The sequence below is a fragment of the Arachis ipaensis genome, chromosome B3 (genome assembly GCF_059453495.1).
Source record: "Arachis ipaensis isolate K30076 ecotype BB chromosome B3, ASM5945349v1, whole genome shotgun sequence".
NCBI lineage: Eukaryota > Viridiplantae > Streptophyta > Magnoliopsida > Fabales > Fabaceae > Arachis > Arachis ipaensis.
Genome location: NC_142438.1, coordinates 62084643 through 62096354, shown reverse-complemented (window position 1 = coordinate 62096354; position 11712 = coordinate 62084643). Strand labels below are relative to the sequence as shown.

General features: G+C 38.6%; 2 non-coding genes across 2 annotated transcripts; one reads left to right on the top strand and one right to left on the bottom strand.

The window, feature by feature from the left end:
• Nucleotides 1-317: 317 nt before the first annotated feature.
• On the bottom strand, nucleotides 318-425 carry LOC148570854 (small nucleolar RNA R71). Its single transcript, XR_015880386.1, has one exon. It is a non-coding gene; the product is annotated as a small nucleolar RNA R71 (small nucleolar RNA).
• A 9245-nt stretch (nucleotides 426-9670) lies between these two features.
• LOC148570853 (small nucleolar RNA R71) lies at nucleotides 9671-9778 on the top strand. The gene has a single exon (XR_015908071.1). It is a non-coding gene; the product is annotated as a small nucleolar RNA R71 (small nucleolar RNA).
• Nucleotides 9779-11712: the final 1934 nt, after the last annotated feature.

Genomic DNA, 11712 nt, shown 5'->3' with positions numbered 1-11712 from the left:
GCATCTCAATCCCTGCCATTGGAGCAAATAATTTTGAGCTGAAACCTCAATTAGTTTCTCTGATGCAACAGAACTACAAATTTCATGGACTTCCATCAGAAGATCCTTTTCAGTTCTTAACTAAATTCTTGCAGATCTGTGCAACTGTTAAGACCAATGGGGTTGATCCCGAGGTCTACAGGCTTATGCTTTTCCCGTTTGCTGTAAGAGACAGAGCTAGAATATGGTTGGATTCTCAACCTAAAGATAGCCTGAACTCTTGGGATAAGCTGGTCACTGCTTTCTTAGCCAAGTTCTTTCCTCCTCAAAAGCTTAGTAAGCTTAGAGTGGATGTTCAAACCTTCAAACAGAAGGAAGGTGAATCCCTCTATGAAGCTTGGGAGAGATACAAGGAACTGACCAAAAAGTATCCTTCTGACATGCTTTCAGAATGGACCATCCTGGATATATTCTATGATGGTCTGTCTGAACTATCAAAGATGTCACTGGACCATTCTGCAGGTGGATCCATTCACCTAAAGAAAACATCTGTAGAAGCTCAGGAACGCAGACATGGTTGCAAATAACTAGTTCATGTACACTTCTGAAAGGAATCCTGTGAGTAATGGGACGCCTCAGAGGAAGGGAGTTCTTGAAATTGATACTCTGAATGCCATATTGGCTCAGAACAAAATATTGACTCAGCAAGTCAATATGATCTCTCAAAGTCTGAATGGATTGAAGGAATCATCCAACAGTACTATAGAGCCATCTTCTGAAGAAGAAGCTTATGATCCTGAGAACCTTGCAATAGCAGAGGTGAATTACATGGGTGAATCCTATGGAAACACCTATAATCCCTCATGGAGAAATCATCCAAATTTCTCATGGAAGGATCAACAAAAGCCTCAACAAGGCTTTAATAATGGTGGAAAAAACAGGTTTAGCAATAGCAAACCTTTTCCATTATCCACTCAGCAACAGACAGAGAATTCTGAGCAGAACCCATCTAGCTTAGCAAATATAGTCTCTGATCTATTTTAGTCCACTCTGAGTTTCATGAATGAAACAAGGTCCTCTATTAGAAATTTGGAGGCACAAGTGGGCCAGCTGAGTAAAAGAGTCACTGAAACTCCTCCTAGTACTCTCCCAAGCAATACAGAAGAGAATCCAATGAGAGAGTGCAAGGCCATTGACTTGACCATCATGGCCGAACCTACAAGGGAGGAGGAGGTTGTGAATCCTAGTGAGGAAGACCTCCTAGGACATTCAGTGACCAATAAGGAGTTTCCCTTTGAGGAACCAAAGGAATCTGAGGCTCATCTAGAAACTATAGAGATTCCATTGAACCTCCTTCTGCCCTTCATGAGCTCTGATGAGTATTCTTCTTCTAAAGAGAATGAAGACGTTACTGAAGAGCAAGTTGCTAAGTACCTTGGTGCAATCATGAAGCTGAATGCCAGTCTATTTGGTAATGAGACTTGGGAAGATGAACCTCCCTTGCTCACTAATGAACTAAATGCATTGGATAGGCAGAAATTGCCTCAAAAGAAACAGGATCCTGGCAAATTCTTAATACCCTGTACCATAGGCACCATGACCTTTGAGAAGGCTCTGTGTGACCTGGGGTCAGGAATAAACTTAATGCCACTCTCTGTAATGGAGAAACTTGGGATCTTTGAGGTGTAAGCTGCCAGAATCTCATTAGAGATGGCAGACAACTCAAGAAAATAGGCTTATGGACAAGTAGAGAATGTATCAGTAAAGGTTGAAGGCCTTTACATCTCTACTGATTTCATAATCCTAGACACTGGGAAGGATGAGGATGAATCCATCATCCTTGGAAGACCTTTCCTAGCCACAGCAAGAGCTGTGATTGATGTGGACAGAGGAGAGTTAGTCCTTCAACTGAATGAGGACAACCTTGTGTTTAAAACTTAAGGATCTCCCTCTGTAACCATGGAGAGGAAGCATGAAAAGCTTCTCTCACTGCAGAGTCAACCAAAGCCCCCAGAGTCAAACTCTAAGTTTGGTGTTGGGAGGCCACAACCAAACTTTAAGTTTGGTGTTGAATCCCCACATTCAAACTTTAAGTTTGGTGTTGGAAGGTTCCAACAATGCTCTGAACATCTGTGAGGCTCCATGAGAGCTCACTGTCAAGCTACTGACATTAAAAAAGCGCTTGTTGGGAGGCAACCCAATGTTATTTAATTATATTTATTTTATTTTTATTTTTATTTCGTGTTTTATTAGGTTGATGATCATGTGGAGTCACAAAAACTACTAAAAAATCAAAAACAAAATGAAAAACAGCATTAAAAACAGCACACCCTGGAGGAGGAGTATTCAAACGCCAGAAACAAGCATCTGTCTGGCGTTTAACGCCAGAAACAAGCACCAAGCTGGCGTTTAACACCAGAAACAAGCATCTACCTGGCGTTAAACGCCAGAAACAGGCTACATTTGGGCGTTTAACGCCAGAAACAAGCAGCAGTCTAGCGTTAAACGCCAGGATTGCACAGCAAGGGCGTTTTACACGCCTAATTGGAGCAGGGATGTTAAGTCCTTGGCCCCACTGGATCTGTGGACCCCATAGGATTCCCACAGGATCTGTGGACCCACAGGATCCCCACAGGATCCCCACCTTTTCTTCTATCCTCTTTACACCTTTTCATAACCCTCTTCCCCAAATACCCTTCACCAATCACCTCCAATTCCCCTCCAAAACCATCATACACCCACCTACACCCACCCACTCAAATTCAAACCATCACTCCTTCCTTTTCACACATCATAACCACCTTAAATCCCTAGTGGCCGAACCATTCACACACCCCCATCTCCTCCATTTTCTTCTTCTTCTACTACTACTTCCTTTCTTCTTTTGCTCAGGGACGAGCTAACGTTTTAAGTTTGGTATGGTAAAAGCATTGCTTTTTGTTTTTTCATAACCATTTATGGCACCTAAGGCCGGAGAAACCTCTAGAAAGAGGAAAGGGAAGACAAAAGCTTCCACCTCCGAGTCATGGGAGATGGAGAGATTCATCTCAAGGGTCCATAGCTCAGTAGTAGAGCATTTGACTGCAAAACAAGAGATCATGGACCTCAACAACAACATGAGCAATTCCCTCACCAAGAAATCCTTGAGATACCTCAAGGGATACATTTTCCTCCACACAACTATTGGGAACAACTAAGGGTGGAACACCAAGAGCAGTCCATCATTCTCCATGAGATTAGAGAAGATCAAAGAGCTATGAGGGAGGAGCAACAAAGACAAGGAAGAGACATAGAGGAGCTCAAAAGCACCATTGGTTCTTCAAGAAGAGGAAGACGCCATCCTCACTAAGGTGGACTCATTCCTTAATCTCCTTGTCTATTTATTTTACTGTTTTTCAATTTTTGAGCTTTATGTTTTATTTATGTTTGTGTCTTCACTATATGATCACTAGTGTCTAAGTGTCTATGCCTTAAAGTTATGAATGTCCTATGAATCCATCACCTCTCTTAAATGTAAAAAATGTTCTAAAAACAAAAGAACAAGAAGTACATGGTTTTGAATTCATCCTTGAAACTAGTTTAATTATTTTGATGTGATAACAATACTTTTTATTTTCTGAATGAATGCTTGAACAATGCATATGTCTTTTGATATTGTGGTTTATGAATGTTAAATATGTTGGCTCTTGAAGAATAAGGAAAAAGGAGAAATGTTATTTGAAGATCTGAAAAATCATAAAAATGATTCTTGAAGCAAGAAAAAGCAGTGAATAAAAAAGCTTGCGAAAAAAGAAAGAAGAGAAAAATAGCGAAAAAAAAGAGAAAAAGAAAAAGAAAAAGGAAGCAGAAAAAGCAAATAGCCCTTAAAAACAAAAGGCAAGGGTAAATAAAAAGGATCCAAGGCTTTGAACATCAGTGGATAGGAGGGCCTAAAGGAATAAAATCCTGGCCTAAGCGGCTAAACCAAGCTATCCCTAACCATGTGCTTGTAGCGTGAAGGTGTCAAGTGAAAACTTGAGACTAAGCGGTTAGAGTCAAGGTCCAAAGCAAAAAAAAAAGTGTGCTTAAGAACCCTGGACACCTCTAATTGGGGACTTTAGCAAAGATGAGTCACAATCTGAAAAGGTTCACCCAGTTATGTGTCTGTGGCATTTATGTATCCGGTGGTAATACTGGAAAACAAAGTGCTTAGGGCCACGGCCAAGACTCATAAAGTAGCTGTGTTCAAGAATCAACATACTGAACTAGGAGAATCAATAACACTATCTGAACTCTGAGTTCCTATAGATGCCAATCATTCTGAACTTCAATGGATAAAGTGAGATGCCAAAACTATTCAAGAGGCAAAAAGCTACAAGTCCCGCTCATCTGATTGGAGCTAAGTTTCATTGATATTTTGGAATTTATAGTATATTCTCTTATTTTTATCCTATTTGATTTTCAGTTGCTTGGGGACAAGCAACAATTTAAGTTTGGTGTTGTGATGAGCGGATAATTTATACGCTTTTTGGCATTGTTTATACATAGTTTTTAGTATGATTTAGTTAGTTTTTAATATATTCTTATTAGATTTTAAATAAAAATCACATTTCTAGACTTTACTATGATTTTGTGTGTTTTTCTGTGATTTCAGGTAATTTCTGGCTGAAATTGAGGGACTTGAGCAAAAATCAGATTCAGAGCCTGAAGAAGGACTGCAGATGCTGTTGGATTCTGACCTCCCTACACCCAAAGTGGATTTTCTGGAGCTGGAGAACTCCAAATGGTGCGCTTTCAATTGCGATGGAAAGTAGACATCCAGGGCTTTCCATCAATATATAATAGTCCATACTTTGCCCGAGTTTAGATGACGCAAACTGGCATTCAACGCCAGTTCCATGTTGCATTCTGGAGTTAAACGCCAGAAACAGGTTGCAAAGTGGAGTTAAACACCAGAAACAGGTTACAAACTGGCGTTCAACTCCAAGAGAAGCCTCTACACATGTAAAGCTCAATGCTCAGCCCAAGCACACATCAAGTGGGCTGCGAAAGTGGATTTCTGCATCATTTACTCATTTCTGTAAACCCTAGTAACTAGTTTAGTATAAATAGGACTTTTTACTATTGTATTTACATCTTTAGTTACATCTTTGGATCATCTTTGGATTATATTTTGATCCTTTGATCATGTTTAGGGGGCTGGCCTCTCGGCCATGCCTAGATCTTGTTCTTATGTATTTTCAACGGTAGAGTTTCTACACACCATAGACTAAGGTGTGGAGCTCTGCTGTTCCTCATGAATTAATGCAAAGTACTATTGTTTTTCTATTCAATTCAAGCTTATTCCTATTTTAAGATATTCATTCGCACCCAAGAACATGATGAATATGATGATTATGTGACGCTCATCACCATTCTCACTTACGAACACGTGCCTGACAACCACTTCCGTTCTACATGAAGATGAGATAGAATGAGTATCTCTTAGATATCTAATACAGAGGACCGAGTCCGAGATATTAGAATCTTCGTGGTATAAGTTAGAACCCATGGACGGCCATTCCCGAGATCCGGAAAGTCTTAACCTTGTCTATGGTATTCCGAGTAGGATCTAGGAAGGGATGGCTGTGACGAGCTTCAAACTCGCGAGTGTTGGGCATAGTGACAGACGCAAAAGGATAGTAAATCCTATTCCAGTATGATCGAGAACCGACAGATGGTTAGCCATGCAGTGACAGCGTATTGGACCATTTTCACAGAGAGGACGGGATGTAGCCATTGACAACGGTGATGCCCAACATACAGCTTGCCATGGAAAGGAGTAGGAATGATTGGATGAAGACAGCAGGAAAGCAGAGGTTCAGGAGGAACGAAAGCATCTCTATACGCTTATCTGAAATTCTCACCAATGAATTACATAAGTATCTCTATCCTATTTATATTTCAATTATATTTTAATTATCAAATCTCCATAACCATTTGAATCCGCCTGACTGAGATTTACAAGGTGCCATTGCTTGCTTCAAGCCGACAATCTCCGTGGGATCGACCCTTACTCACGTGAGGTTTATTACTTGGACGACCTAGTGCACTTGCTGGTTAGTTGTTTAGAATTGTGACAAAGTGTGATTCACGTTTGAGAGCTCCAAGTTTTTGGCGCCATTGTTGATGATCACAATTTCGTGCACCAGATCGTGACTTTAACCCCTCAGTCTCAAGCTTTTCACTTGAACCTTCATGACACAAGCACATGGTTAGGGACAGTTTGATTTAGCTGCTTAGGCCAGGATTTTATTCCTTTGGGCCCTCCTATCCATTAATGCTCAAAGCGTTGGATCCTTTTTACCCTTGCCTTTTAGTTTAAAGGGTTATTGGCTTTTTCTGCTTGTTTTTTCTTTTTTCTTTATTTTTTGCCATTTTTTTCGCAAGCTTTGTGTTTTTCACTACTTTTTCTTGCTTTAAGAATCAATTTTATGATTTTTCAGATTATCAATAACATTTCTCTTTTTTTTCATTATTCTTTCAAGAGCCAACAATTTTAACACTCATAAACTTCACTATAAAAAATATGCACTGTTCAAGCATTCATTCAGAAAACAAAAAGTATTGCCACCACATCAAAATAATTAAACTATTTTCAAGATAGAATTCAAAATTCATGTACTTCTTTTTCTTTTTTCAGAAAACATTTTTCATTTAAGAAAGGTGAAAGATTCATGGAACATTCATAACTTTAAGACATAGACACTAAACACTAATGATCATGTAATGAAGACACAAACATAGTCAAAACATAAAGCATAAAAACCGAAAACAGAAAAGAAAAGAAAATAAACAAGGAGATTAAAGAACGGGTCCACCTTAGTGATGGTGGCTTCTTCTTCCTCTTGAAGAACCAATGGAGTTCTTGAGCTCCTCTATGTCTCTTCCTTGCCTTTGTTGCTCCTCTCTCATGGCCTTTTGGTCCTCTCTGATTTTATGGAGGATGATGGAGTGCTCTTGGTTCTCCACTCTTAGTTGCTTCATGTTGGAACTCAATTCTCCTAAAGAGGTGTTGAGTTGCTCCCAATAGTTGTGTGGAGGGAAATGCATCCCTTGAGGCATCTCAGGGATTTCTTGATGAGGGACTTCCTAATGCTCTTGTTGAGGTCCATGAGTGGGATCTCTTATTTGCTCCATCCTCTTTCTAGTGATGGGCTTTTGAGATGAATCTCTCCATCTCCCATGACTCAGAATTGGAAGCAACTGCCTTCCCTTTCCTCTTCCTAGAGGTTTCTCCGGCCTTAGGTGCCATTAATAGTTATGGAAAAACAAAAAGCAGAGCTTTTTTCCACACCAAACTTAAAAGGTTTGCTCGTCCTCGAGAAAAAGAAGAAAGAAAGGTTTAGAGAAAGAAGAGATGGAGGAGATGGAAGTGTGTGAATGGTTCGGCCAAGGGGGTTTTAGGTGGTTATGATGTGTGAAAATAAAGGAGTGTTGAGGGGCTTATATAGGAGTGGAGTGGAGAGGGAATTCTTGTAATAGGGGTTGGGTTTGAGTGGGAGATGGTTTGAATTTGAATGGGTGGGGGTAGGTGGGTTGTATGATGGTTTTGGAGGAGAAATGGAAGTGATTGGTGGAGGTTATTTTAGGGAAGAGTGTTATGGAAAGGTGTGAAGAGGAGAGAAAAAGAGTTGGGGTAGGTGGGAATCCACAGATCCTGAGGTGTCAAGGAATTCTGCTCCCTGCACGTTTCTGGCATATAACGCCAGCTCTGCTGCCTTTCCTGGCGTTAAACGCCAGGCTGATACCCCTTTCTGGCGTTTGATGCCAGCCAAACACGCTTTTTTGGCGTTCAACGCCAGTCTGTCTGCCAATTCTGGCGTTTAAACGCCAGTAAGCCTGTCCTCCAGGGTGTGCTATTTTTTATGCTATTTTTGATTCCGCTTTAATTCTGCAGCTATTTTTGTGACTCCACATGATCATCAACCTAAAGAAAACATAAACTAACAATGGAAAATAAAATGAAAAAGTAATTAACATAGATAAATAAGATTGGGTTGCCTCCCAATAAGCGCTTCTTTAATGTCAATAGCTTGACAGTAAGCTCTTACAGATCTTCACAGATACTCAGAGCATGATGGTGGCCTCCGAACACCAAACTTAGAGTTTGAATGTGGGGGCTTGACTCTGTATTAAGAGAAGCTTTTCATGCTTCCTCTCCACGGTTACAGAGGAAGATCCTTGAGCCTTAAACACAAGGTAGTCCTCATTCAGTTGCAGGACTAACTCTCCTCTGTCCACATCAATTACAGCCCTTGCTATGGCTAGGAAGGGTCTTCCAAGGATGATGGATTCATCCTCATCCTTCCCAGTATCTAGGATTATGAAGTCAGCAGGGATGTAAAGGCCTTCAACCTTCACTAAGACATCCTCTACAAGTCAATAAGCCTATTTCATTGATTTGTCTGCCATCTCTAGTGAGATTCTTGCAGCTTGTACCTCAAAGATCCCTAGTTTCTCCATTACAGAGAGTGGTATGAGGTTTATATTCCCTGACCCCAGGTCACACAGAGCCTTCTCAAAGGTCATGGTGCCTATGGTACAAGGTATTAAGAACCTTCCGAGATCTGGTTTCTTCTGAGGTAATTTCTGCTGAACCAAGGCATTCAGTTCATTGATGAGCAATAGAGGTTCATCCTCCCAAGTCTCATTACCAAATAACTTGGCATTCAACTTCATGATTGCTCCTAGATACCGAGCAACTTGCTCTTCAACAATATCTTCATCCTCTTCAGAGGAAGAATACTCATCAGAGCTCATGAATGGCAACAGTAAGTTCAGTGGAATCTCTATGGTCTCTGTATGAGCCTCAGGTTCCTTTGGTTCCTCATTAGGGAACTTCTTAGTGGTAAGTGGACATCCATTGAGGTCTTCCTCACTGGAAATCACTGCCTCTTCCTCCTCTATAGGTTTGGCCACTTTGGATATATTGATGGCCTTGCACTCTCTCTTTGAATTCTCTTCTGTATTGCTTGGGAGAGTACTAGGAGGGATTTTAGTAACTCTTTTACTCAGCTGACCCACTTGTGCCTCCAAATATCTGATGGAGGACCTTGTTTCAGTCATGAAACTGAGAGTGATCTTAGATAGATCAGAGACTATAGTTGCTAAGTCAGAGAAGCTCTGCTTAGAATTCTCTATCTGTTGCTGAGAAGATGATGGAAAAGGCTTGCTATTGTCAAACCTATTTATTGAAGCCTTTTTTAGGCTTCTGTCGATCCTTCCATGAGAAATTCGGATGATTTCTCCATGAAGGATTATAGGTGTTTCCATAGGATTCTCCCATGTAATTCACCTCTTCCATTGCAGGATTCTCAGGGTCATAAGCTTCTCCTTCAGAGGAGGCTTCTTTAGTATTACCGGATGCAGCTTGCATTCTAGTCAGATTCTGAGAAATCATATTGACTTGCTGAGTCAATATTTTATTCTGAGCCAATATGGCATTCAGAGTATTAATCTCAAGAACTCCTTTCTTCTGAGTCATCCCATTATTCACAGGATTTCTTTCAGAAGTATACTTGAACTGGTTATTTGCAACTATTTCAATGAGTTCCTAGGCTTCTGCAGGTATTTTCTTCAGATGAAGAGATCCACCAGCAGAGTGGTCCAATGACATTTTAGACAATTCAGACAGACCATCATAGAATATACATAAGATGCTTAATTCCGAAAGCATGTCAGAAGGACACCTTCTGATGAATTGCTTGTATCTTTCCCAAGCTTCATAGAGGGATTCACCTTCCTTCTGTCTGAAGGTTTGGACTTCCACTCTAAGCTTGCTCATCTTTTGAGGTGGAAAGAATTTTGCCAAGAAAGCATTGACTAACTTTTCCCAAGAGTTCAGGCTTTCTCTAGGTTGTGAGTCTAACCATATCCTAGCTCTGTCCCTTATAGCAAAGGGGAAAAGCATAAGTCTGTAGACCTCGGGATCAACCCCATTGGTCTTAATAGTGTCACAGATTTGCAAGAATTCAGCTAAGAACTGATGAGGATCTTCCAATGGAAGTCCATGAAACTTGCAATTCTGCTGCATTAGAGAAACTAATTGAGGCTTAAGCTCAAAGTTGTTTGCTCCAATTGCAGGAATTGAGATGCTTCTTCCATAAAAGTTGGAAGTTGGTGCAATAAAGTCACCAAGCATCTTCCTTGAATCTCTAGCATTGTTGTTGGGTTTGGCTGCCATGTCTGCTTCTTTTTCAAAATTTTTTGTAAGGTTCTCTCCGGAGTGTTGTGCTTTAGCTTCTCTTAGCTTCCTCTTCAGAGTCCTTTCAGGTTCAGGATCAGCTTCAATAAGAATGTCTTTACCCCTGTTCCTGCTCAGATGAAAAAGAAGAGAGCAAAGAGAGAAGAGGAATCCTCTATGTCACAGTATATAGATTCCTTTATGTGAGTAGAAGAATAGAAGAATAGAAGAATGAGGTAAAGAGAGGAGATGAGTAATTCGAACAGAGAGAAGAGAGAGGGGTTCAAATTATGAGTAGAAGAGAGGTATTAGTAATTAAATAAAATAAATAGAAAGAGATGAGAGAGAGTGTGTTCGAATTTTAAGAAGAGGGAAAAGAAAAATATTTTTATTTTTATTTAATTAATTAAATTAGTTTCGAAAATATTAAAAGAAATAAAATAAAATTAGAATTTAAAACAATTAGTTAATTAAAAAGAATTTTGAAAAAGTGGTTAGTGATTTTTGAAAATTATAAGTGGAAAAGTGGTTAGGTGGTTTTGAAAAAGATAAAAAATAGTAGACTTTTTAAAATTAGAACAAACAAGTCAAGTAGTTAGTTGACAAAGAGTTGAGAATAAGAGAAATTAAAAAGATTTGATTTTTTTAAATTAAAGTTGATGACTTGACTAACAAGAAACTAAAATATATGATTCTAGAATTTAAAGATTGAACCTTTCTTAACAGGAAAGTAACAAACTTGAAATTTTTGAATCAAAACAGTAATTGTTAGCAAGGATTTTCGAAAATATGAAATAGAATTAAGAAAAAGATTTTGACAAATTAGTTTTAAAATTTTCGAAAAAATTAAAAGAAAAAATGAAAAATATTTTGAAAAATTTTAAGAATGAAATTCGAAAATCATAAAAAAAATGAAAAAGTATTGATTTTGAAAAAGATTTGAAAAGATAAAGTTTTTAAATTGAAATTTTGACTTGACTAACAAGAAACAACTAAATTTTAAAAATTTTTGACCAAACTCAAAATTTCAAAAATTATGAGAAGAATAAGGAAAAGATATTTTTTTTACTTTTGAATTTTTAATGAGGAGAGAGAAAAATAACAAAATGAAACAAAACATAACAATTTAAGATCAAAACAAATAATGCATGCAAGAACACTTTGAATGTCAAGATGAACACCAAGAACACTTTGAAGATTATGATGAACATCAAGAACATATTTTTGAAAATTTTTAAGAAAAGAAAGACATGCAAGACACCAAACTTAAGAACTTTTGTACTAGGGATACTAACAATTCAAAAATGCACAAGAAAAACAAGAAAAGACACAAAACAAAAAAAATTAAAGATCAAACAAGAAAAATCATCAAGAACAACTTGAAGATCAAAGAAGAATACAATGCATGAATTTTCGAAAATCTAAGAAAAATTAAAAACATGCAGTTGACACCAAACATAAAATTTGACACTAGACTCAAACAAGAAACACAAAATTTTTTTGGTTTTATGATTTTATTAAATTTTTTT